Source organism: Podarcis gaigeae, assembly GCF_964106915.1.
Source record: "Podarcis gaigeae genome assembly, chromosome: 15".
Taxonomy (NCBI): domain Eukaryota; kingdom Metazoa; phylum Chordata; class Lepidosauria; order Squamata; family Lacertidae; genus Podarcis; species Podarcis gaigeae.
Window position 1 is genome coordinate 34,939,194 of NC_139692.1, and position 27,984 is coordinate 34,967,177.

The 27,984-nt window shown below is 45.6% G+C and overlaps 1 protein-coding gene and 1 long non-coding RNA gene across 9 annotated transcripts in view; both read left to right on the forward strand.

The window, feature by feature from the left end:
- LOC310832788 overlaps positions 1-384 on the forward strand; it is a 49,234-nt gene extending 48,850 nt beyond the window's left edge. Inside the window, exon 2 of the long non-coding RNA XR_014558441.1 lies at positions 195-384. This is a non-coding gene — a long non-coding RNA (uncharacterized lncRNA). The remainder of the gene's footprint in view (positions 1-194) is intronic.
- The window catches only part of AUTS2 (activator of transcription and developmental regulator AUTS2), a 676,911-nt gene that overhangs the window by 77,073 nt on the left and 571,854 nt on the right, over positions 1-27,984 (forward strand). The gene's annotated exons all lie outside the window — the stretch shown is intronic.

Here is a 27,984-nt window from a genome sequence, read left to right on the forward strand (position 1 = left end):
ACGTTTGTGAGCCCAGGGGGTGGAGGGATGACCATGGAGATGAACTGTTTGAAAAGGCACACACACCCCTCCAGAGACCGGAAATGAAGATCCTGGTTGGTATTTGAGCCCAAAATGAAGGTTTCGCTGTCAGACCCCTCAAGTGTCCCAAATTACAGTGGTACCTCGGGTTAAGTACTTAATTCATCCCGGAGGTCCGTTCTTAACCTGAAACTGTTCTTAACCTGAAGACCACTTTAGCTAATGGGGCCTCCTGCTGCCGCCGCGCCGCCGGAGCACAATTTTTGTTCTCATCCTGAAGCAAAGTTCTTAACCTGAGGTAATATTTCTGGGTTAGCGGAGTCTGTAACATAAAGCGTATGTAACCCGAGGTACCACTGTATTTGGGACATCCCGAATTGGCAGAAGATGCACCTGCTTTTCCTCCCAATCTCAAATGTCCCAATTTTGCTCCCCCGCACTGGTTGCACTAGAGCAAGGGATCAAAAGATGGGCATTTTTTTTGTGTGTGTTCTGCTGTGGCATGAGTCCAGAAGCAGGACCAAAAAATGGAAGAAAAACTTACCTTGACCTCCTGTTCCAGAAGTTCGTTTGCAGTACCGGAAGGTGGCGGCAGAGGCAGGTCCAGTCTGTGCCACATCAGGAGGTGTGCAGGCCAGGGCAACCTTGGGTCAGGAGATCCTTGAGTCAGGAGATGCAGTGCACACTGGGCCGGCCTTCTGGCAAGCCGCACCAGGCCATGCCACTTCTCCCAAAGGAAATCAGAGGTTGCCACCATTTTTGTTAGTAGTTAGGTGTACACCATAATGTGATGTCGCAGAAGACGAGGGCCACCCTGCCCTGGTCTTCTGCGACATCACATTATGGTGTATACCTAACTATTACCGAAAATGGTGGCAACCTCTGATTTCCTGCAATATTAAATGCAGCTCATCAGTGATGTTGGGGTGTTTTACTTCTCCTGAAGGGGCACAGACCTGGCGTGCCTGCCAGAAGGTCGGCCCGACCTGCGTTGTATCTCCTGAGGCTGTGGAGGCTGACGCTGGCCTATGGAGGCTGGCTTAGCCTTCCAGAAGGAGCGACAGCCGACGCTCCCACAGGCTGTGGAGGAGGGTGGCTGGAGAAAGTTAGGTGGAGGGGAGGAAGGGGAGGAGTGAGAGAGGAAGTGTCAGCGTCAGGGGGGATGGACAGGGTCAGTGGGGTGGCGGTGGGGTGTTCCAAAATGCCCTCCCAAAGTATTGGGGGGGTATGCACTGTATTTAGAAGGGGGGGGGAGTCAAGGTGATTTGTTATTCCAGGATAAAATTACTGCAGCCTCACTCATCAGATAAAATGATCAGGAGCAGAGGTCAGTTTCAATCCCTCGCAGGAAGAAAAAGAGTGGTGCTTCTGCAAAATGGAGAGAAAATTATAATTTTAGCAATTGCTGGTTTTTGTTTTTACACTCATACCTCGGGTTGCGAACGCTGCAGGTTGTGCGTTTTCAGGTTGCGGACTGCGCCGAACCCGGAGGTTCTGGAATGCATTACTTCCGGGTTTTAGCGCTCACACATGCGCAGAGCCACCAAATCACATCATGCACATGCGCAGATACAGTGCTGTGAATGCTGCGGGTTGCAAACGTGCCTCCTGCACGGATCACGTTCACAACCAAAGGTATGACTGTATTTTAATCTCTTAACAGTCAGCTTGTTGTCAGTCGCATTTGGCCCCTCAAGAGCATCACAGTGCTAGCCCCCAGGTTGTGGAAAGCTACACACCCAAGAAAACACACCCGGAACCCTCAGGTTCTCTGTAGGAAGGCTGCAAAATGGGACTCTGAGCTTCCTATGAACTTGCAGTCCTGGCACCAATGGGAGGGCCTGATGGAGCCCGTTGCAGCCATGGGTGGGCCCGACGGGGACCCCTTGGCTGAGGATTATTGAGGGGGCCTGGCCACCTCATCCATTTTTTGGGGGGGCTCCCTCCTGGCCTCCCCATAGATGGTGCTCCTGGACAGTAGATATGACACCTGGCTGATATTCAAGTTGAGATCTCTCCATAGAGCAGGTACCCTGATACCAAAATCCTGATGTCTATATTGTACAGTACGTACCTCCTGATGAGACGGCTTCTGCAGGAGGCCCTCATCTGCAAAGTGGCTGGGTATATAAGGGGTCGGGCAATCTTTCAGGTACCCCAATCCTAAACTGTATAGGGCTTTGTATACCCAAACCAGTGGCTTGATCTTAGCCAGGTAGCTGTTTTCACCTGTGAAGTGCCTTTGTCGATTCATCTCAGTTTAGTTGGGTTAGAGACCTCAGAAGAACAGGAAAAGGCAGGGAAGGAGAGAGGAGGGGATCTGTAAATGAGTCATTTGACTTGGAGGCATTGCTGCTCATGTTTCAGTCATTAAATTGCTGACTCTCACAGAGGCTTGTGCAACACAGGGCTTTAATGATGTTAAAGTGATTTCTTTCTTCCTTCCCTTTTGCCGTTTTAATTGTATAAAGGATCCAGCATGAACAATCAGCTTTGCTGAGAAACCTCTTAGGTAAAATTAGCTTATGAATAAGCGGGTTGTTACACTCCCAGTTCTGGTGGTAAAAGAAGACTTAATAATAAAGGTCTTGATTGTGCTAGGGAGCTAACAAGATCCTTAAAAAACAAAACAAAAAAACCAAACAAACCTAAAGTGAGCTACACTAGCATTCAGAAAAAAAATATATGTAGCTAACAGAGGATGTTGTCTTGACAAGACAGACTGGAAGTCTGTCTGGACCACTGAGAATGTCTTGACATGATCCAGACTGCAAGGAAACTCATCAGTGTCTTGTATTTGGTTAACAAGGTTGAGAAAACCAGACTTTGGGAAGTCGCCTGAATTCTTAAGAGTTGCACAGAAGAAAGAATATCCACTTTTTATAGCTGTTCCTGCCATGTTGATGAGAGTCACTAGATGACATGTCTATCATGATGCTTAAATTATGCCTCTGAATACATATTGCTAGGAATCAGAGGAGCAAAGAGGACTCCTGTTCAGGTTGAAGGCTTCCCACAGGTATCTTGTTGGCCACTGTGAGAAGAAGATGTTGGATTAAATGAGCCATTGGCGTGGTCCAGCAGGGTTGTCTTACGTTCTTATGAACTCCAGTGTCCAGAAGTAAACTATCTGGGAACATCAGTTGCTGAGAAGGTGGCATCTTATATGAACACACAAAACTGGCTGACACGGCATGAGAACATTGTTCTATGTGGCTCAGAACTGTATGCATAGATGGGTAGCGACTCTAGAAATGAGTATTTTCCAAATGCATTTGGCAATGGCGGTAATGATTTATTATTTCTTAAATGTATAGGCTGCCCTTCATTCAAAGATCACAGGGCAGTTTGCAACATAAAAATACAAAATGAAAACACAACCCCCTTCCATAATATTGCATAACTGCCATCACCACCACATAAAGATGTCAGGCGTTGAATCTCTTGCCCACAATCCACACTCCCTAACACTAAATGGTCGGCTTAACAATCAGTCCCTTTTCCCAGGGGAACTCTGGGAATTGAAGCTTGGGGACACGGGGATTGAACTCTCAATGCCCTTACATGCAGTTCTCAGAATTCTTCGGCAGAAGCCATGATTGCTTAAAGTGGTATCCTTGTGTGAATGTTGCCGAATTCCAGTTCTGTCTTTATCATCCTCCCTGCTGAGTCTTATGAGGGCATCACTGAGATTAAGGAACAGAAAGTTGACCCCCAGTGCCACTGCCTAGACTGGATGTAAGCAGGCAGGCAGGCAGGCAGGCAGGTGGAGGCTGGCTGAGAGTAGACTGAGGTTGGTGGGGCACTGCCCACTTTGCCCTAATGCACCAGCTACTCCTGTGCCTATTGGCGTTGTGTCTGCATTGTTCTGGAGTCTTGCATGAAGGAACAGCTGCATTCTCTGCTTTTTGTCTTCCATTTTGAGCAGGGCCTGTTGCCAAGCGAAATGGCTGGCTGATTTGGTTTGTATGCCAGTTCTGATACTACCCTGTACATCCTATGCTCTTTGATCTGTAACAACAGCCTCCAAGTGTTTTCATCGCTGATTTGCTTTCAGGGAGGTGTACAAATCTCCTCATTACATCTGCTAGTTTGTGAATTTGCAGTCACAAACATCTCGAAATGCAAACTTATTACTTGGCTACCCTTGCATGCAAATTTCAAATTTAATATCGTGCTGCAAGGTCTGTTCATTTTTATGCAAATTCATGGAGGAGATTATATTTTGCCGTTGTAAATTAGAAATTACAGCAGGTTATATGGGTTGTGCATGGGGGGAAGCAGGTTTTTTTTTTGTTTAAAATCATTTGAACAAAACACAGAAAAGAAAGGGCTTGAATAGCAAACACCATTTATAGCAGATCATGCTTGGTGCCAAAAGAAGAAACAAGGATTGTTGCTAATGCCTATGAGATTGCCTTGCCTAGTTTTCCCAAACTAGCAGAAAGCCAATGATTTAAAAGCACATTGAGTTGGGTTATAGAGAAGCAAAATCTGCTTGGCAAAAGGACTGCTATTGCCCTGTGCACGGTTCCCAGTGCTTTGCTCTGGAGGGTGAGATTGACTTATTTGTAAACCTGCCATTCTAAACCAAAACAGCTGCTCTTCAAAATTTGCACTTCTCCGAATTTTGCAATGCAGTTGTCTAGCCAAGTACAGTAGTACCTCGGTTTTTCGTTAATAATAATAATAATAATAATAATAATAATTTGTTATTTCTACCCCGCCCATCTGGCTGGGTTTCCCCAGCCACTCTGGGCTGCGTTCAACATAACATTCAAAACAGAATAAAACTTCAAACAAGTCTCGGAAGTCGAATGTTTCAGTTTTCGAACGCCGAAAACCCGGAAGCAAATGCTTCTGTTTTCGAACGCACCTCGGAAATCCAACTGCTTCTGCTGAGTGTTTCTCAATTTTCTCAATTAAATTTGCAGACCACCCTTTGCGCCTTGGTTTTTGAAAGTTTCGGAAGTCGAATGGTCTTCAGGAATGGATTACTTTTGAGAACTGAGGTACCACTGTAATGTGTGCAAAAGTACATATGCTATGGCAAAGGGAGCAAAAAATGCATCTATTCGTGAAAGTAACATAACAATGCATTCTATTAGAGAAATCGCTTTGCAAAAATGTGCGCATTAGGCACAACTGCATACAAAAATGTGTTCTAGGATAAATTCACTCGGCACTTTTACAGGCTCCACTTGTGGCCCTGCAGCAAAACGTTGGAAGGAAGCCTTCCTGCTTGCTATGAGAGCTAAGGGGATGCGAACCTGAAGTGCACACCAAAGCCCTACCAGCGTTGACCCAGATGTGCATACCAAGTCTAAATGGCACCCGAAGATCCTCCAAAGCCAAGCCAGCATTGGGCAACCCAGGAGAGCCCTTAACCCAGCAATGCCACTGATATCTACTCCACCAGATGCACAAATTATATTTCTTGCCTAGACCAAAAGCAGAAAACCTTCCATCATTATGAAGTAGGTGAAAAAGGAAGCCCAAGGCCAATCAGGGACTCCCCTCAAAAAAATCCTATTCTGCCCCTAAACAAGCATTAAGATAGGGTTGCCATATTTTAAAAAGTGAAAATCCAGACACAAAAGTTGTTGAGCTTATTTGTGTTGGTTTTCTTTCTTTCTTCTTTTTGCCAAAGTTGTTGAGCAACTTAGCCATAAGTTTGGATTTCCCAGGATATTTCAGTAATTTCTGCTCAGGCAATGCTTAAGGGAGCTGAATAGCGGCTATGTCCGGGAAATTCTGACATCCCAGGTTAAGAAGCTCCTACTGCATAGGTGTCAGGGACTGTTCTGAGGAGGGCTGCACTGAGGAGGAATGGTGGGAGCCTCTCCCTCTCCCTCCCCCTGCTCCTGATCAGGACCCTGAATCTTCCCAGGAGCAGGAGACAGTATAGATTTGGAACAGTGGTTTGCAGAGGGACATAGTTCAGAAGGCAGAAGCTGGGAAGTACTGGGTGGGGAACAGCTAGGAGAAGAAACATTGGAGAGAGAGAAAGTTAACTGATTTGCGGTCTCTGGAAAGCGTTCATCTGCTCAACCCAAGGTCAAGAAGAGCAGATAAGTACAGTGGTTACGAGATCAAGTCACATGACGCGGTAGTGACACGGGTGACTAGGGAGGAAGTGGGTGGAACCCTTAATTGGGAGCACCTTCATTCCTAGGAAATGGATTCTTTCTTCTCTCACTGTGATCGTTAGAGTTTCAAACTGGTAAGAAGACTCCTTTCTCTTTGTTCTGCTTATCTACTGCCAAAGGGGGGGGGGGGAGGAAGCTGGTTCCCTGAAGTCTGACAATAAGGAAGGTGGAGAGTTTGGGGAGGAGTCAGCTAATAAACTTGGTCTCTCTCTCTCTCTCTCTCCTCCAGTCTGATTGTCTCTCCACAACCATGTGGTCATCCTCAACTTCTACCATGAGATAAATCATCCCAGGTCTTCTTCAAAGGGGAGCTGGAGTGTGGCAAAGGAACTCCCCTTTGAAGGTGGAAGCAGCATTCCAAAAAGGCTCTTTCCTTTTGCAGATGAGGGGGGTGTATTTTTGCAGTGTTCCCAGCTGTGGAAGGAGGTCCATAGAAAGAGATGTAGTCTCTTGTCTGCCCTTCAAATGATCTGAACATGCATCATGTCTGGAGCTTGTCAACACAACCTCATTCCCCACATTTGCTCTGGCCACAGTGAAAGTCTGAAAAAGGGATTCATGTGTAATGACGTAATTAGAGCATGGAGTAACCAGCTAATTTTTAAACATGAGGGGATAATATCTTGATATACTTTTTTAAAAAAACAATGGGGAAAGGCAAATGCATTCCATGTGAATTCAAATGACAAGAACGTAAGATCAGAATGAACAAAGAACAATATCAAATACGCAAATATATAAGCATGCACAAATGATTACAAATTTCTCCACACAAATTCATATTTGGAAGGTATAAGAGACTGGAAAGGTTAACTATTCACGTGCAATGTAAAATTCTTTCACACTGCTGCATAGTCTTTTGGTTTGTACTCCTAAAGTGCACAAATAATGAGAGAGGCCTCCTCTTAACCATACATTTATTCCCAGAGTGGTTAATCAAACAATCCCTGGGAATTGCATCTCTGTTAGGGAAATAGTGATATTATAGCAGGTCTCAGAACCTTCAATGAACTACAGTTCCCAGGATCCTTCGAAGGAAGCCTTGACTGTTTAAAGTGGCAGGATACTGCTTAGAATGTATTGTGTTAGTGAGGCCTAATTTACTCAGAAATTGCTGTAAATAACACTTTTGTCCTAGCTCTCTAAAATAAATGCTAATGCATCATTCCATGCCTGTGAAATAGCTCAGTGTGCTGCCATCAAATAAATCATTACGGGTTTACAAAGAGCAACAACACTTTGTCCATCCAATAAAGATAATAAATGTAAGCTCTGTTCCTTAAAGGTAAAGGTAAAGGGACCCCTGACCATTAGGTCCAGTTGTGACCGACTCTGGGATTGTGGCACTCATCTTGCTTTATTGGCCGAGGGAGCCAGCGTACAGCTTTCGGGTCATGTGGACATCATGACTAAGCCACTTCTGGTGAACCAGAGCAGTACACAGAAACGCCGTTTACCTTCCTGCCAGAGTGGTACCTATTTTTCTACTTGCACTTTGATGTGCTTTCAAACTGCTAGGTTGGCAGGAGCAGGGACCGAGCAACAGGAGCTCACCCCGTCGCGGGGATTCGATCAGCAAGTCCTAGGCTCTGTGGTTTAACCCACAGCGCCACCCGCGTCCCTTGCTCTGTCTCTTATGGGGACATTAATATTTGTGACCACTTGCCCCCAGAAGGATTTTATTGCTGGACAGATTTAACAGATGCCCCAATGAATGCCTCTTTCATTGCAACAACATGGTGATGATGGGCTTGTCCACACTCTCACTTGTCCCATATCTAGAAAGCACAGGTCTGAGTGCTTTTCCCTTTGTACCACTCCTTTCCCAAGGAAAGTCCTCTCTTTTGTGCTAACCCAGAGCAAGCATCAATCTGGAGAAAACCCGAATTGCCACTTGTCCTGGTTGAGTGCTGAAGAGTGGTTTTTCCCCAGCGGGGGAAGGAAGTGGGACAATAAGAAGTGTGGGCAAGCCCTATGGTGCACAGATGGCTACCCACATTCAAAAGAAGGGGTATAAACATTGCTGCAGGCAGGCTCTCCGTTTCTTCAATAGAAACCATGTGGTGCAGCAGGGCAGCAATATATATATATAGTGCTGAAAAGAGGAAATTGGTTTCTGTGGGTAAATTTGGACACGATAAAGAATGTTTCTGGGGTCCTTCTTGGTTAACAAAGAATTTGTCATGTGTGAAAATTTAATTAAAAAGTGGTTAGACTCTAGTGAGCCTATACCTTCAGTAGAAAATGAATATTTTCTCCTTCTTTCCGGGTCCACAATCTTATTAGAGAATGTTTTGTAGGGGCATATTGTTTCAATGGTTGTTTGGTTGGTTTTAACTATTCCCATCCCCGAAAGTCGAGAGCACTTAATAACTACACACACAGTTGGTTTAAAAAAGAAAGAAAGAAAAAGGTTGTGTTGCCAACATTTGTCTAAAGCAGACTTCTCTAACTTGGTCTCCCCCAGATATTTGTACTGCAATGACTCCCATTACTCCTGGCCAGGCTGGGCCTGATAGGGCCTACAGTTAACCAAGGCCTCTATAAATGTCTGTGTCTGTACCAAGTTAATCATCAGAGGCCCTTTTTAAAGTCCTTTTGCCATCTGAGGTATGGCAACTGGCTACCAGTGAAAAGGCCTTCAAGGTGGGGATGCCCCAATTGCACAATGTTCTCTAGAACAGCTCCCCAAACACTTCCGACTCTGATGAACTGAAGCTTTCATGATTAAAGGCTGCCTCTAGAGCAGGGGACAGCAACCTTTTTCAGCTGTGGGCCGGTCCACCATCCCTCAGACCATGTGGTGGGCCGGACTATATTTTTTTGGGGGAAATGAACGAATTCCTATGCCCCACAAATAACCCAGTGATGCATTTTAAATAAAAGGACACATTCTACTCATGTAAAAACACGCTGATTCCCGGACCGTCCGCGGGCCGGATTGAGAAGGCGATTGGGCCGCATCCAGCCCCCAGGTCTTAGGTTGCCTGCCCCTGCTCTAGAAGCATCACAGTCCAACATGAGATGTGCCCTTATCTCTCATACCTCCCTAGGAACAAATTCCATAATCATGAGATTTCTTGCCACGTAAGCCATAATGTATATTCTCCATCCTGGCTTCTGATTTGATCCTGGAATGTCCACATTTCCCCCATCAGTGTCACTGCCATTGAGCTGGGGTTGTGTGGGTGAGCATGAGTCAGTGCTTGTCTTGAGCGACGGTGGCAGCAGCTGCAGTGGCAGCTGCAAGGGAGCACCGTGTTGCCTCACCATGGCTGCTGCTGCTGGCCTCCCCTCTTGGGCAGCTCGTAGCAGCTGCTGGAGAGCAGGCGAGGAGTAGGAGAGGCTGCCACCATCACCGAGGCCTAGCCTTGCATGACACACTGGCTCCAAGGTGCAGACAGGGAGCAGGGTAGTGGAAATGCTCTGCGGGGTGGAAGAGGATGAAAATGGGTCGAGGAGGGTCAGTTTGGTGGTGGTGGTGAGTCAGAAATGTCCCTATGTACATCTGAGGAATGTTGGAGGGTATGCCTAATGTGAGTAGGAGTCCGGCAGAGGCACATGCCCGATTGGCATGTTCTCTCCCTCCTGGTCGTTCGTTTGGGAGATTCAAAATCTTTCTCCAGCCAGAACATCACAGCAACCTCAGAGGCATCAGCACACTTCAGGATCAGCAGAGTATAGGCTGTCAGCGTACAGCGTACAGCCACAGTGCAGCCTATTGGCTAAACTACGTTTATTTACACATATACGCCTGGAGCATTGTAGCTCATCTCCTTCCTCTTCAGCATCAGACAGCAAAAAGAAAACAAAGGACAAAAGTCCTACATCACGGAAACACAGTAATAAAAACATCCTGTCTCCATCACTTCCCACAATGTGGAATAAAAACAAACACCGTCATGCGATAAAACCAATCCCATGACTGCAACACGGGAAAAGAATCCTAACACCCTGATCTTTGGCCAGGGATGAGTCTCAATCAGATATGCATGCTAAATGTAAGAACTTAAAAATGGCCTTTTGGATCAGCCTAGTGGCCTATCTAGTCTCACATTCTGTTCTCATAGTGTCCAACTAGATGCCTGTGGGAAGCCTGTGAGCAGGTCCTGAGCGCTACAATGCTCTTTCCTCCTGTGGCTTCCAGCAACAGGTATTCAGAACACTGCCTCAGGGTTAGCAGCCACTCATGGCGTTAATCTCCCTGAAAACATTTTCAGCCTATGCTCTTCTTTCTTAGGGATATTTGGTTAAGCAAGATATAAGAAGAGCCTTTCTGGATCAAAGACAAAAGTCCGTCTAGCTCAGCGTCCTGCTTCCCAAAGTGCTCAGCCAGCAACACCACATGGAGAGCATCAAGGCAATAACTTTTCCCCACTGTTGCTCCCCACCCCCTGGTAGCAACAGGGAAGGACCATACACCAGTGGCAGAGCAGCTGTTCTGCATGTCAGATATCCTGGGTTCAACCCCAAGTAGGGCTGAGAAGGACTTCTATTTGAAACTCAGAAGAGTTGCTACCTGCCAGGGTAGGCAAGGGTTCAGGGACCTGTGAACTTTCTGATATTGCTGGACTCTGGCTTCTGTCACCCCTGACAACTGACCATACCAGAAATGGGGTTGATAGGATCTGGAATCCATCAAAATCTGAAAGGCCACACGTATTTCCCCTACCCCTGTTTAATATAATATTAAATTAGATGCACTTTGGAGAGTGGTGGAGCCCTAGATTTGCATCCAAAATATTCCAGGTTCAACCCCCTGTTGTTGTCAGTAAAAAGGATGGATGGTTTAAAAAAATGTATTAATTTACCCCACCTCACTCCAGAGGCATACCATGGGGAGGGCAGGGAGGCCAAAGCCCTAGGCACATATTTTTTCAGGGGTGCAATCAGGCACCCACACAACTGTTATGGAGCCCTGGCAGCTGAGGCAGGGTGGAAGGCGGGCTGGTCTAGTGGGCAGGTGGATGGAGGCAGCATGCAAGGAGCCTCTTGGAGGTGGCATCCCCCTGGTTCATGCCCCCATCCCAGCTTCCCAGTCCACCAGAAGGATGCAGCACTTGCCTTGCCTTGCCCTGGGCTACGGCAACCAACGCTATGCTGCTTCCTCACTCTTCAACCAAAAGGGCTCCCAGTGCAGCTTACATACAGTCAATTAAAACAAGACTGTTCTTGCCTGCAGGTTTACAATCTAAAATAACATGACACACAAGGAGAAAGCGACAAGGAGGGTAGAGGTGGGGAAGCAAACACACACATTAAATTGTTCCATAGTAGTTCTGTGTGACTTGTGGCCCATCTACATTGGGAATACAATATCCTCAGGGTTTTCTGTTATCTCCCTACCTTAAGAATCTGACCATACCAAACTATCGCCATCTGCTTTTCTAAAGCCAGATTAAATGTCTTCCCATCTGAAGTGTTGAGTAGAAGATTGGCTGGCATCCCATACCAAGCTAGGCTGTGCCCATGTTCCCAGGATGTTGAATGTACGGAACACATTTTATTACACTGTGTGGTTTGTATAAACGGGTTAGACAACGTCTAATCCAAACCAATATTAGCACGACAACCTGGAGTTGCCGACTCATTATACGCGTGGGTTCTCCTTGAGGATAAGACTAATAACTATTACACTGGCTGTGGCTAAATGTCTCAGAGGCAGTAAGAATCAGAAATCAGTATCTACGGGCTAAAGCTCCTTGGTTGGCTAGCAAGGCCACTCCTCTGCCTTAATAGCTGTCGATATATACCATTGTTGTACTGTGCATTTTGGGTTTATGCTTCAGGTTAAGAACAGTTTCAGGCTAAGACCGGACCTCCGGAATGAATGAAGTACTTAACCCGAGGTACCACTATATATGTAGTTCTTATAATGAGCAGCTAGCGTAGAAACATTTCAGGGGCAGGAGGTGTCAGATGGAGTTGGCCTTTCTGCAAACATAGCAGGTGGCTGAGTAAAGAGAATCTCTGGCAGCCAGGAAAAAGCCAGTGCAAGCAACACTGAGGTCGATGGACCAATGGTCTGACTTGGGACATGCAACAGTGCACACTTTGCACCAAAAAACCCAACAAGTTCAATGGTCAGCATCTCCCAGTAGGGCTGGAAAGACTCCCGTCTGAAACTCTGGAAAGTTGCTGTCAGTCAGGGTCGGCCAACAGTCTGACTCATTATAAAGTAGCTTCCTATAATAATAATAATTTATGATTTATACCTGCCCATCTGGCTGGGTTTCCCCAGCCACTCTGGGTGGCTTCCAACAAAATATTAAAATACATTAATGTATCAAACATTAAAAGCTTCCCTAAACAGGGCTGCCTTCAGATGTCTTCTAAAAGTCTGGTAGTTGTTGTTCTCTTTGATATCCGATGGGAGGGCGTGCCACAGGGTGGGTGCCACTACCAAGAAGGCCCTCCGCCTGGTTCCCTGTAACTTGGCTTCTCGCAGCGAGGGAACCACCAGAAGGCCCTCAACGCTGGACCTCAGTGTCTGGGTAGAATGATGGGGGTGGAGATGCTCCTTCAGATATACTGGACCAAGGCTGTTTAGGGCTTTAAAGGTCAGCACCAACACTTTGAATTGTACTCGGAATTGTCCTAGCCTGATGTTCAACGGCATACTGCCTCTGCTCTCAAGATATTCCGCTTTGCCACCCGATTTGTGTGCTAACTGTGATGAAAAAGAAAAGGTCTCTCTCGTAATCTTATTATGATAATAATCTCAGGCAGACGCCCCACTCCCCATGCTTTTCGCAGACAAACAGAGCCACGAAATGGAATGCAAGTGTTCAGTGATGTCTGCGGGAGTTTGTTTATGACACGAGATAACTTGAGAAAGACCCCCTTCCCGTGCTAGCAAATGAAATATAAAGATTGACTTGTTTAAGCGGAGGAATAATGCATACTTTAAAAATGCGTCAGCTTTTAAAGGAAGGTTGATGAAGTGGGTTCTTTGTACCCCTGGACTGTGTGTTATTTTCTCTTTTTTGGCTCTGACACAGCAGGAGGAAGTTTCATATCCACTAGCATTGGGGATGGGGGCAGACTTAGCCTTGCAGGAACGTGTGTGTGTGTTACTCAATCACAATAGCATATCATCCAGATCTGGGATGGGAAAGCTTTTTCATTCTGAGGGAAGCATTCCTTTCTGGGGAACTTTCTGTGAGCTGCATGGCAACAGTGGGCAGGGCAAGGGAGAAAAGCACGAGGAGCAATGAATGCAAATTTTACTGTCGTACAGTAGGCTGGTTTTATATAACCTCCACCCGGACAAGCAAGATGCACGAGCAAAGTTTCAGGACGCACTCCAGCCAGGCACAGATACTTGTGAAGGTTGCAAAGCAGGTGAAGGGAGGTGGCCTGGGGAGAATTTGAGGACCAGATGGAAAGGACTGGAGGGCCGCATTTAGCCTGAGGCTCCCCATCTCTCTTGAAGGTACAAAAATGCTGTATGTGTAATCATCACAAAGTGCTATCAATATGCTTGATACTTAAAAAAGGTAAAGGGACCCCTGACCATTAGGTCCAGTCGTGACTGACTCTGGGGTTGCGGCGCTCATCTCGCTTTATTGGCCGAGGGAGCCGGCGTACAGCTTCCAGGTCATGTGGCGAATCAGAGCAGCTCATGGAAACGCCGTTTACCTTCCCGCCAGAGTGGTACCTATTTATCTACTTGCACTTTGATGTGCTTTCGAACTGCTAGGTTGGCAGGAGCAGGGACTGAGCAACGGGAGCTCGCCCTGTTGCTGGGATTCGAACCACAACCTTCTGATTGGCAAGTCGTAGGCTCTGTGGTGTAACCCACAGCACAGGTCACAAAAAGAGTTGCCCCAGCTTATGAACTCTGATATAGGAGATGGAAGAGGAGAGGTGGAGGCAGAGATAAACAAGGATAGAGCATGTGGTTATTTCAGGCATCAGTCCTATACAGTGGTACCTCGGGTTACAGACATTTCAGGTTACAGAAGCTTCAGGTTACAGACTCCACTAACCCAGAAATAGTACCTCGGGTTAAGAACTTTGCTTCAGGATGAGAACAGCAATTGCATGGCGGCAGCGGGAGGCCCCATTAGCTAAAGTGGTGCTTCAGGTTAAGAACAGTTTCAGGTTAAGAACGGACCTCCAGAACGAATTAAGTACTTAACCCGAGGTACCACTATACACACTTACCTGACAGTCAGACCAACTGGACTCAATGCAGTACAGTCCTATACATGCCTACTCAGAAGTAAGACCCATTGAGCTCATTGGGGTGGTTATAGGTGACCCAGCTTTCAATATTTTTTTTTTGGGGGGCAGATATTGGGGTGGTTATACACAATTCTCCTTTTGACACTGTTTTGCTGACAGACGTAAAGCTTCGTTTCCAGTTGGTGCATAGCTTCCTGCCGAAATCCTGCAACTTTAAACTTTTCAAGCTACATAACTTCTTTTGTTTTTGTCCTGTTTTGTTTGGCTAGAATGCAAGAGTGCTCCTTCCTCCAGGCAGTAATAATGCAGTAAAGTAGGTGATGCATCACAGACCAATTAATGATGACAGTCCAGTATAAAGCCAACCTAATGTCCTAATGTCCCACCTCAAAGACCACCACTTTCCATATGAATCTACCTGGACCCTGGGATCATCTTCTCAGGGCCTTCTTAGTATGACTCCACCAAAAGAGGTCCAGAGGGTGGCAAAATGAGAGCAGGGCCTTTTCCGCAGTGGCTCCCCGTTTGTGGAATGCTCTCCCCAGGGAAGTTCGCCTGGTGCCTTCATTATACACCTTTAGATGCCAGGCAAAAACATTCCTCTTTAACCAGGCCTTGGCTGGTTGACATCTGATGCCCTTTTAAAATGTGTTGGGGAGGTGAGAATTTTTGGGTTGTTCTTGTTTTTATTTTTATTATGTATTTTGTGCTTTTATGTTGTGAACTGCCCTGAGACCTGCGGGTATAGGGCAGTACACAAATTTAATTAATAATAATAATAATAATAATAATAATAATAATAATAATAATAATAACAACAACAACAACAACAATTGTTGCATCAATGACATATTGCAGAATGAATTTGCAAAAAAAGTGTCAAGTCTAGAGGGGCCTCCTACAAGGGTCTTGTTGCTTGTAGTAGTAATAGTAGGCTTGCCATAGGTCAGGAAAATTCCTGACATGTCCTAATTTTCGGGTGTAAAAATGGCGTCAGGGAAAATGTCAGGGGAAAACCCAGATGTATGGAAGGAAAAAGCAGTGGAAACAGGTTAAAAAAAGCTCAACAATTTGGGTTTGTTCCCAAATGGTGGGTTTCTTTTTGAGATATGGCAACCCTAAGTAATAATAAATTGCAGTCGTGGTTTCACGTTATGTGAGATATACCAATCATTGCAAGTGACGATCCCGCTATTATTTCTGTGGGCACTTAACTCTGCGATGAAAGAGAGACGATTGTTTTCAGGAGTGTCTCTCAATTTAATTCCAATTCACATCTCGCATGTGTAAACACATCACAGGCCTAAATGGAGTCGTTCTCCCGAGGGAGCTGACTGCACAAAGAGGCACCTTTAAGCTGCATCTTTCTTTCTCTTTTTTGCCACTTTGGGCTACAATGCCCACACCGCCCAGGCAATTCTTCTGGAAGCTGCGAAGATCCCTCGGCCCCCTTTCAAAATGCTGGACGGCAATTTCTCCTGAAGTGCCGTGAAGTGGCAAGACAGTTGATTTGTGTAACAATGTAATAAGAGCCTGGAGTATCCAACATGAGTGCCTGGAATCTCCCAGCGGTGATGCGGGGTAGCCAAAATGCCAATCACAGCCTCATAGCTGCTGCTGAGAGCGGGTCCTTGTGCAGCGGAAGGCGTTCCCATGGCAACGGCGGGATTGAAGGGGAGGAAGCGATTGACAAATAGGTTACCGTGGGGGGGGGGCACTTCATCACCTCTGCCTCAGAAGCAATTGAGACGCGGCACTTTTCTGGTTTAAGCTGGCTTTACGTCTGGAGAAACAGCGTTAAAATAACCACAGGTTCAGGTGTGTCTGTTTAATTTTTTTAAAGTGTTAGGTACACACACACACACAAACACACACTGCTGGAATCCTGCTCACAAAGGGCTCAGTCTGCCCTCATCCATTCCTCACCTGCCTGCCTACGTTATTTAGAAACAGGTGGCACTGCCTGTCTCCTTATCCCCAGCTCTGTTCTTGTAGAAATTAGCAGGGAGAAGAAGGATGGAAACCAGACCAGAATTAGCTGGCTCCGTTGAATATTGTTTGCAGACTGCAAAGTTGGGGCAAAGATTTCAGGAACAAAGTAGGGAAGAGATCTTATTGGTGGTGACATTGTCACCTGAGTCTGCAAGTGAGTGCACTTTTGGTTTTTTCATGAACAAGATTCCAGAGTGAGGGCATAAATAGCGCCCTCACTCTGATTCGGCTCTGTAATGATGCTGCACGAGTCTAAAGCCAAATGAGAGGGAGGTCAAAGCTGAGGGTTTTTTGTTTTTTAAACAATGGTTTCCAGGAGCTAGCCGCAAACATGATTGTTGATGGTGAAAGAACAGTGGAACACACAATGATGATGAAAAAGACAAGTTGGGGAAAGGGCAGTTCTCATCTCCTGACATCCCCACTTGCGAACCAAGAAAGTTCTGAAGATCAGCTTTGGTTAAAATTACTTGTTTTATGGGGCTATTTAGCCACCTTCTGGATCTTGGTGGAACTGTTCAAAGAGCTGTCACAGATGACAGAACAAATTTGCTTTCTGCTGCTCCTGAGTCAAGTGACAAGGGAGAGGATTTTGATTAAACACTGAGGCAGAAGTTTCAGGTGATGCAGGCTGTTCAGCGGTACAGCTGTGCCTCAAAACATGGTTGACTTGCTTTTTGTAAGGTATTTTAAAGCAGAGACTGAGTAGCCAATTTCCAGGGACGCATTGGAAGAGCTAGATGTCCTTTGAGGTCCCTTCCAAATTGATTCTGCTGCCATGAATAACCAGGGCTGGAACCAAGAGTCCACTGACCTGTCTACCGCTGCCCCAATGTGGTGGTTCTTTGCCCTGGTTTTTGACACCTGAGATGTCCATTTTTAGGAACCACTTTATATCTGTAGGTGTAAGTTGTTTTAAACTGTTTTGAACATTGTTTTTTAATTGTTGTAAACTGCCCTGGGACATTGTTAGAGACTCTGGCATGCTAACTAGTTATGCGACCACCGAGCGGGGTTGCCGTTCTGTGATTGGACTTACGCTACTTGTTGAACGGTTCATTTTTCCAGTCTGTATAACGTTTACTGCACATGTAACTTGTTAAGATAGAGTTGTACGTTTATCCATTCCGTGTTTACAGTATCTCCTGGCTTTGTCTTGCACATGGCACCTTAGTATGTTTGTTGTTTGAACAGTTACAAGTCTATCTCTACTCTAGCTATTATTCTAGTAAATTTGGTTTTATACTTATAAGCCAGTTTGTGGTGTTGTTTTGTTGTACAGTGGTACCTCGGGTTAAGTACTTAATTCGTTCCGGAGGTCCGTTCTTAACCTGAAACTGTTCTTAACCTGAAGCACCACTTTAGCTAATGGGGCCTCCCGCTGCTGCCGTGCCACGGGAGCACGATTTCTGTTCTCATCCTGAAGCAAAGTTCTTAACCCGAGGTACTATTTCTGGGTTAGTGGAGTCTGTAACCTGAAGCGTATGTAACCCGAGGTACCACTGTATTATCATTACTGCCACCACATTTGATACTTTGTGTATATAACATGCGACAGCAGCCACACCTGGTGTAGGTAGCCAATGGGTGTCAAACTTTCAAAGGGACTCAAGCAGGTTGAGTGAACGAGACCAACAGTGGGCCAAGTGGTCAAGAAAGCAGTTCCTGCATGAGCTATAGAGGGAAGAGGTGGGGCTCATCAACCTGGGAAGGCGGCCCATCTAGGAGAAGGAAAACTCTGATCTTAAACCTCCACACCCTTGCGGGATATCTTCAGGAGAAGAAAAGGCTAAGGAGTAAACCCTACACAAATCCAGAGTGCAGTCCCTAAGACGGTCAGATGGTGTCTTGTATGCCTCCTTCCGACAACTCCTGCTGCCAAACGTATTGCTCAGTTTTCCTTTGAACCACATCAGCAAGGCTGGTCTTGTCTGGGTATCCCAGGACCTCCATAGCCACTGCCCAGGCTTGTGCCCTGGGGAGGTCACTTTGGTGCTGCTAAACAGCAGTTTGACGTCGCCCCTGGAGGCACACTCCATTATCTCTCAAGACATAGAGATGCCAGCTATAACAATCAGAGGCTGTTTTGGCTGGTGGGGCAGAAGAGGAGACAGTATACAGTGGTACCTCAGGTTAAGTATTTGATTCGTTCTGGAGGTCCATTCTTAACCTGAAACTGTTCTTAACCTGAAGCACCTCTTTAGCTAATGAGGCCTCCTGCTGCCGCCACGCCACCAGAGCACGATTTCTGTTCTCATCCTGAAGCAAAGTTCTTAACCAGAGGTACTATTTCTGGGTTAGCGGAGTCTATAACCTGAAGCATCTGTAACCTGAAGTGTATGTAATCCGAGCTACCACTGTATAAGGACAGACCCAAGTGACTTGGATATGTTAGCATATGTATCTCTCTCTGTGCGTGTTTTTCTACCCCTTTGTGGCATGCCTTTGCATTCTCTGATGGACTTGCATTAAGCAGAGCACACCACCGACTTTATTGATCCAACGTATCCCTGAAGATGTGTAACAGTCACGTGGTTTCAAACGGGTTAGTGCAACAACATCTGTCTCCTTTAAGATTCTGTGTAGTAAAACGTGGTTCCCCTTCCTTGATCACATGTTGTGCCTTTGTTCTCCAGTCTTTGATAAAGGCAGCTTATGCAGGCCCAATGGGAGTCTTCTTTTTTCTTTTCCTTTTAAAAAGAACCCCCCCCCCTTTGAACAAGGAAAGACACTTCATGCTTTATCACAAACTGTTTTGGAAACACCCATCGCTTTTCAAAATCGCATGTTCCTGCCGATTGAGAAACAGCCAGGCCAAGGGTGTCCTTTTGCACACATCAAACATTGGATTCTGACCTGTGTTTTTAATACCAAAATGTAACACTGCATTCATGTTATTCCCTTTCCCTAGCATTTTCCTTATATTTGAGCTTTCACACGATGTAAAAGCCACTTTCAGAAATCTGGTGGAATATAGCGGAAGTTTAACGCTCATTTCCATATTCATTGCTTCCAGGAAATCCATTTGCAACCGCATTAACCTAGAAAAGGGCGGGAGCAACGTGACCAAAATTGGGGTGGTGTTCCGGCATATGCAGTAGTTCTTTTCTTGCCATTTTTGTGGGTGAATCATGGGGAAACAGAAGCACACAGCTGCGGAAAAGGGTGGAGAAGTGGCAATGTTGTCCAGTTACACTAACTCTTGTTCTGCCCACCTTCTGGTGTGAATGAACACCAGCGTAATGTGATGGTGTATCAGTCAAAAAGGCTCTGTTCCATAATGCAACAGGTACTGCTATGTGAAAGGAACATTAGAACATGAGGCAGAAACGCCAGCATTAGAATAAGAAAAAACTAATGCATGTTAGTGCATTTCCCACACCTTAATGCACCTATAGTCCTCAATTACAATTATCAATATTATTATTATTATCTGGTGAAAATTTAGGTGCAATCCCTCCCCTGCTTTGCAGTTTTAGTCACATGAGTGATTTTATCCAGTGACGGTCATGGAGGATGTGACTGTGTTTCATGGCGACCATCACCATATTTGGCTATTTAATGATATCAATTGTCCCTCTTTACCAAGGACAGACTGAGATTTACAGAAGCTGCCCCGGTTTCTGATTTGAACCCAGAATATCCCGCTATTCCTTAAAAGGTAAAAGGTAAAGGACCCCTAACAGTTAAGTCCCGTCGCAGACGACTCTGGGGTTGCAGCGCTCATCTCGCTTTCAGGCTGAGAGAGCCGGCGTTTGTCCGCAGACAGTTTTTCCAGGTCATGTGGCCAGCATGGCTAAGCCATTTTCTGGTGCAACGGAACACTGAAACCAGGGCAGTGCATGGAAATGCCATTCAGCTTCCTGCCAGAGTGGTACCTGTTTTTCTACTTGCACTTTTGGCCTGCTTTCAAACTGCTAGGTTGGCAGGAACTGGGACCGAGCTCACCCCATTGTGGGGATTTGAACCTCCGACCTTCTGATTGGCAAGCCCAAGAGGCTCAGTGGTTTAGACCACAGTGCCACCCGCATCCCGGCTATTCCTTAAGGTGCTCCTATTTTCATGGGAGAAATGTTGGAGGATATGGAGTTATGCGACCCCCGAGCCAAGGAGCTAAGTAACTCTACAACCTTTGGAAGACATCTGAAGGCAGCCCTGTATAGGGATGTTTTTAAATATTTAATGTTTTATTATGTTTTATATACATTGGAAGCCGCCTAGCGTGGCTGGGGCAACCCAGTCAGATGGGCAGGGAATAATAATAATAATAATAATAATAATAATTGAATAGGACGTCCCTATTTTCATCAGAGAGATGTTAGAGGGTATGCAAATGAAGACAATGTAAGCAACTCAATAAACTTTTTTCACACTATAGGGAAGGGAAGCATTTTTCTGTGCCACGAAAAGGCCTGCGAAACAACCTCAAAGTGGTTTCGACTCTGCTTTGCTTTTCTGCCTCTTGCAATTTTGAGATGTGCATTATCCGCTTATCTTATAAGCCGATAAACATGAGAGCATCTGATCTCCAGCGTGGGGATGAAAAGCAGGCCTGGCCTTGTTGATTTGCCTAAACGATCTGAGCATTACAATTAGGAAGGGCTATGTCCGCACAGATGACAACACAATTTAGCAACAATGGGACACAAAGTGAGGGATTTAACAAGGAACCAAATGTATTTGACACAGAGATCAAAACATATTGATGGCACCTTGCCACTTCAATAATTCCACCGAGTCGAGCCCGGTCTACCCCTGTTTCTTTACACACATAACCCCTGATTAACCGTAAGTGGGTCTGTCATTTTGACAGTGCCAGATAAACCAATATCGAGTAATCTATTAAACATACCAGCCTCAAACCCGGAAGCGTGCGTCTTATTACATTGTTTTGGCAGTAATTAGACGAGTGATAAGATCATAAACAGACATGTTTGGTGAGCATTTTCCTGATAGTGTCCAGAGACACCTGGATTAGAGCTGAACATTGCAGACATGAGGGGAGGAAGAAGGGGGAGCGGGAAACATGCCAAGCATGGGATGCAACCCAGGGGAAAGCGGGGGGCAAGGAGTGTGTGTGTGTGTGTGTGTGAGAGAGAGAGAGAGAGAGAGAGAGAGAGGAAGCTGAGTGATGATTTCTGCAGTATGCACAAAGCAGACTTTTGTATCTCCAATGAAATTAGTTGCAGCCTTCCTTGTCTGAATGGCCACCGTGATGGATGGTCATTCGTTTAATGGGAAATGTACTTCAGCTGTTTTACAGCTTAAAAGCTTGCCTAATTGTGTTTTTGTAGATAAACATCTTCATTCAGACCACTTTTTGAAATAATGACTGTCCTTTTTAAAAATGAAGAAGAAGAAGAAGAAAAGGCCTATGAGGGTTCAGAGGAGATGTCGCCAAGGGGACAATTCTTAGCAATCACAGCCCTCCCTCCTTCCATCCTGAGTACGAAAAAGACCAGCCTGAAACTTTTTGCTGCCTGAGGCAGATGGTGCCAGGGCCTCAAAGCAACATGCACGAGACCTAAGGACAACCAATTCACTCGCCCACCTTCAATTGCCAGGGTGGTAGCTTAGTGGTAACTCATAAGGCTTGGTTTCCAGACCCTAGATCATCTTGCATACCCTCCAACATATCCCAGTGGAAAACTGAGACATGCATCTTTCAGGGCCAAGCTCCCACATGAGTAATGTGACCTGTGCAAGAGCACAGCCCCCCCAATTTGCATCTTTCAGGGCTGTGATTTTGCAGGAGCTAGACGTCTTGTGTGAGAGTGCAGCCCCCCAAAATGGGATGTCCCAATTGAATTGGGACACTTGAGGTGTATGGTCTTGGTCACCCTCCTCTGCACAGCTGTGTATGCTTCCTATTGCTTAAGCAGATGTGTACAGACTGAAATTGTATACCATCAATATGCTCTGTAACATAATCAATGATTTCAGAGCTCATGTTGAGCTGGAATAATAGATTCTGTGGCCATTTGGGTTTTGTGTTTGTGCATGCTTTCATCAGGCCTCTTAAGCTGTTTACATAGATGCGATCGTTTTGATTAAATAATAGATTTGTACCTTGGTTTTGGAACAGCTTTGTTCCCAAATGTTTTGGCTCCCGAACGCCGCAAACCTGGAAGTGGCTGTTCTGGTTTGCAAACTATTTTTGGAAGTTGAAAGTCTGACGGGTCTTCCACGGCTTCCAATTGGCTGCAGGATCTTCCTACAGCCAATCAGAAGCCGTACTTTGGTTTCCAAATGTTTTGGAAGTCAAATGGACTTCCAGAACGGATTCCATTTGACTTCCAAAGTCCTACTGTAATAGCAAAGTTCTGCTCTCAGACTATGTAGCAGGATACCCATTTGCATCAATGTTAGCACCTTCTTAGTGTTCTGATGTTTTTTTTTTTAATTATAAGAAAGAACAACACGAAAGATAATGAAGTGTGATGGCAACAGATCACAGACCCCAAAACAAATTCTTGGGAAGGTGTGAGCATCTCAGTTGCTTCGTGGAGAGAAATTTATCATGGTGTCGTATGTAAGTTGTGGTTAGCAAGTTGGGGGCTTGCTATGGAGAATCTGTTTTGCCATGTTGATGGTAAGGGCAGCTGCATGGAAGCCTGTGTGTTTAAATCATCTTAATGCCATATGGAACAGATTTGCCACCCTGCCTTGAACATACACAGTCGTTGTTTATTTCTAAAAATAAAATGCTTTCTCTGAGTAAGCAGATCACCTGTTCTCCCCTCCTCCCCTGCTGCCTCCATCCGGCGTGGGGTGTGTGTGTGACTGTTTGGGGCTGTTTGAGAATTCTGTTGCTGCTTTATTCCCAAAAGGGAGCTGAAAATCAACAGCCAGCAACAACAAGCTGTGTAAAACTAGGAGTCTTAAGCAGCAGGATGGCTCCGTTTACCACGGATGCAAAACAAGCAGCAGGGCACCTGGTGCGGTCCACCCCCAGGCAGAAGTGACTTGCGCTCAGATTCTGTAAGATGCAGTCTTATTGATTTTTACAAGGGTGAGCAAGTCAGGCATCTCTCTAAGATTAGAGAGGAGAGTGGATTTCTGGGACAAGCAGTGCCTGATGGCCTGAAAACATCTACAGCTTTGAAAGGATGCTCCAATCTCTCCAAGTATCCCTATTTTCCAGGGACAGTCCCAGATTTACAGAAGCTTGTCTTGGTTTCTGATTTGATCCCAGAATGTACTGCTTTTACTTGTTGTTGGTTAGTCGGTTACTCGTGTCCGACTCTTCGTGACCCCATGGACCAGAGCACGCCAGGCCCTCCTGTCTTCCACTGCCTCCCGCAGTTTGGTCAAACTCATGCTGGTAGCTTCGAGAACACTGTCCAACCACCTCGTCCTCTGTCGTCCCCTTCTCCATGTGTCCTCCACCTTTCCCAACATCAGGGTCTTTTCCAGGGAGTCTTCTCTTCTCATGAGGTGGCCAAAATATTGCAGCCTCAGCTTCAGGATCTGTCCTTCCAGTGAGGACTCAGGGCTGATTTCCTTCAGAATGGATAGGTTTGATCTTCTTGCAGTCCATGGGACTTTCAAGAGTCCCCTCCAGCACCATAATTCAAAAGCATCAATTCTTCGGCGATCAGCCTTCTTTATGGTCCAGCTCTCACTTCCATACATCACTACTGGGAAAACCATAGCTTTAACTATATGGACCTTTTTTGGCAAGACCTTTGTTGCTTTTCCTTAGGGCGTCCCTATTTTCGTCAGAGAATTGTTGGAGGGTATGAGGTTTTGTATTATGCTGTAATTGATGTGGCGAGCCAATGCACCTCTTTGGCATTCTCAACCAATTCCCACATCTGTAAGGGAACGAGAGCCTGTATCTCAAGCTTTCCCAACCTGGTGCCCTCTAGATGTTCTGGACTAACAGTCCAGTCAGCCTCAGCTCTTGTGGCCAGTGGTCAGCAGCAACCGAAGGACCATAAGTTTCCCATCCTTGCTTTAGAACAGTGATGGCCAAACTTGGCCCTCCAGCTGTTTTGGGACTACAATTCCCATCATCCCTGACCACTGGTCCTGTTAGCTTCGAGAACACTGTCCAACCATCTCGTCCTCTGTCGTCCCCTTCTCCTTGTGCCCTCCATCTTTCCCAACATCAGGGTCTTTTCCTGGGAGTCTTCTCTTCTCATGAGGTGGCCAAAGTATTGGAGCCTCAGCTTCAGGATCTGTCCTTCCAGTGAGCACTCAGGGCTGATTTCCTTCAGAATGGAGAGGTTTAATCTTCTTGCAGTCCATGGGACTCTCAAGAGTCTCAAAGAAAGACGACGATACTGTTGTGCAAAAGGTCCAGAGAGGAGGAAATGTGGCTTTCAGCGGTGCAGAATTTCTCAATTTAGTTGTGGCCCCTGTGTAGAACTTTGGGCGATCCTAGTATTAGGCATGAATAGCCATTCATTTTTATGGCCAGCTTTATTCCTCTTTAATTGATTATGTAGTAATGAGCAATACATTGTGGAACTCCATGCTTAATTTCTTATAATTAAAAATCATAATTGCAATAAGTTTGATAGGGCCATAAGGGTAATAAAATGAAGAAAGCATTGTTAGCACCCATTAAAATTGCATTTGACCTCTTTACACGGAAGCTTCCTGCAGGTGTTACAATTGAGGGGTTTTATTTCTCTCTTGGGGAGCAGGGTGCCAGTGAAGCCACACTTGAGGGTCTGATCTGCATTACACACACACACCAAACCAGAGGAGTTTGTTAAATCAAAAGCAACTGCTTGCCAAGTGGTGATAATTTGAGTTTAGCAGCTGCAAATTAGGTGCTATGTCAATTCTAAAGTGAGCCATCTTTGCATGCCAGATGAGCATCTCTTAAAATGTGGGGCCCTGGCACTGCCAGTTTAAAGGAATCAAGGCTTGTTGTAGATTGGGGAAACGGGGAACCTGCAGGCTTCTAGATGTTGCTGGACTCCCAATTCCCACCAGTCCTCACCACTCCTTGACTTGTATGTCTCCTCCAGATTACCTTATTATATTCAACATTCTTCCTGATTCACTTGCACACAGCTTACAGAGTGGTTAGGCCAGGCTTCCTCAACCTCGGCCCTCCAGATGTTTTGAGACTACAATTCCCATCATCCCTGACCACTGGTCCTGCTAGCTAGGGATGATGGGATTTGTAGGCCAAAAAATATCTGGAGGGCCGAGTCTGAGGAAGCCTGGGTTAGGCCATGTCCAGCCTTTGTTGAGCATTTCTTCTGATTTGTTTACAGGATGGTTATATGGCAATCAGCATTCATCCCAATCAGCAGTGTAGCATGGGTTGCTGGTTCCAATTGCCAGGATTGGGCAAGCTGCCACCACCACTGGAGCACCCCCACCCCCAAACTGGAGCCAAGCAGGGCCAAGCTGTGCCGCCTGCAGGAACACTGGGCTGAGCCAAGCTGGGATCTTCCCTGGCCCACCTCCCTCCATCTGTGCCCTTTAGCCATGGGCCTGAGATGCTCTACCACCTTCACTAGGGTGGGGTGGAGATCCCCACGGGGGCTCCTGGTCACGCCCCGGGCCATGGACCCCCTGCCCCCACGCTATGCCACTGATCCCAATCTCACCCTGGTTTGCCACAATGTCTATGTTCTACCTCTTCTGTCCTGAATACCAGTTCCTGGGGGGAGTGTTGCTTCATTCATACCCAGCTTCACTCACGCCCAGCTTCCCACAGGCATCTAGATGACCGCTGTAAGAATAGGATGCTAACCTAGGTGGGCCATTGTCCTAATCCAGCAGATCCATCTTCATGTTCTTATGCTTCCTGGTGTTCATGAGTCTTCCCGTGAGTCATTTGTTCATTCCATACTTTTCTTTTTTCCTTCATTCCTTTTTAATATATATTTTATTAGTTTTTTAACGTAACATTTTCAACTTTTATATCTTATACAATTTTTTTTACTTCCATCAATCACATCTGGAAATTTTCCTATCTTTTCACTTAATTTACATTTCTTACTTTCACTATTACATTTAAATATCATAACTAATATCTCTCTTTTTTCTCTTCTTTGCAATATTTCATATATTTTTCCTTACAAAACTTTTTGTAGTCCTGCTAGCGTAATTTGTTGATTACCATTGCACTTCAAATAGTTTGTATATTTCTTCCAATCTTCTGTAAATCTCTGGTCTCACAGGTTTCGAATCCTTCCTGTCATTTTATCCAATTTTGCATGGTCCATTAATTTTGTCTGCCATTCCTCTTTCGTCGGTATTTCTTTTTGCTTCCATTTCTGGGCCAACAATACTCTTGCCACTGTTGTTGCATATAAAAGCAATTAAGCATCCTGTCTATTAATATCCTCACTTACAATACCAAGTAAAAATGCATCTGGTTTTTTAAAAAATGTATATTTCAACATCATTTCCCAGAAGTTTTTTACTTTCTTACATTCCCACCACATATGATAAAATGTTCCTTCTTTTTCTTTACATTTCCAACATTTGTTATTAGTCTTCTACAGCTCATTCCATACTTTTCAATGCATTCCCCCATCACTTTCCAAACTGCAAAAAATTAAGGGCATGGGTTGTTTTTTAAGTGGATTTGTTGCACTAGGGCAATGGAGTCCTCCCTGGAGCCTTGATGGCACCCTTGGAATCCAGAACTCTGCCTGCCACGCGTGGGAAGGACCATAGCTCAGTGGTAGGGCATGTGCTTTGTGGGCAGAAGGTCCCAGGGTCAGTTGCTAATGGTGTCTCCAAGTAGGACTGGGGATATTCCCTGTGTGAGATCCCGGAGAACCACTGAGCTAGATTGACCAATGGCTTGACTCAGTATAGGGCAGCTTCCTGTGTTTCTATACTTTCCATGAAAGTATTGGTCCAGGATCTGGAAGCTCCAGTTTAAAAGAGAAAGAGAGAGTGTGCACAAAGAACAAGACACTCTTGCCTTTTTATTCAGTGGAAGGCAAATGGCCATATACCACATACTGAGACTGAAGGAGAGCCTTCAGCAGTGTGTAGTGGTGGATGCAGAGCTCTGGGACCTTGGTTCTTGGCCAGAGGAGTAGAAGGACACCCCTGTTTTCATCTGTGAAATGTTGCAGTGTGGATTAATCTGGCTTTAGGTTCCATCTTTGCTATGAAGAGCAGTGAGCAGGCTGAGGGGCGACTGACTAACTTTCCAGCTGCCTCTTTCTGAGCCTGAGGTTAAGGTACCCTAATCAACTGTATTTTTAAAAGCCTATTAAAAAACGTTACATGAAATTGGTTTTCAGCCACGTGTGTAATTAGTCCAAAGTGTCTGCTATCAAAGTTGCAATTAAGGGCCTCTTGGTACCATTTTTATTAGTTTGGCTTTGGAGAGGAGAGACAGAGAGAGAGAGAGAATGTGTCAGTATGAATATCTCCCCGTACATGCTCTGTAATTGGCTGGCCTTGGCTATGTTCACCGCAACACCCTTTTCATCTGGGGACTCTTCACCAGCAGGCTTTAAAATGAACGCATTGTCAGCAAATCAGTGTTTAGGGTGCGACACAGGGCCAGGCCGTTGTGCCTGCGTGAAATATTGCCAACCCATGCCTTTATACTGCTGTTCCCAGCAGCTTGTGATGATGTAGGTCAAATCCCTGCCGATGCCCTACTTTCTATTTTTGTATTTACCATCAAGAGATC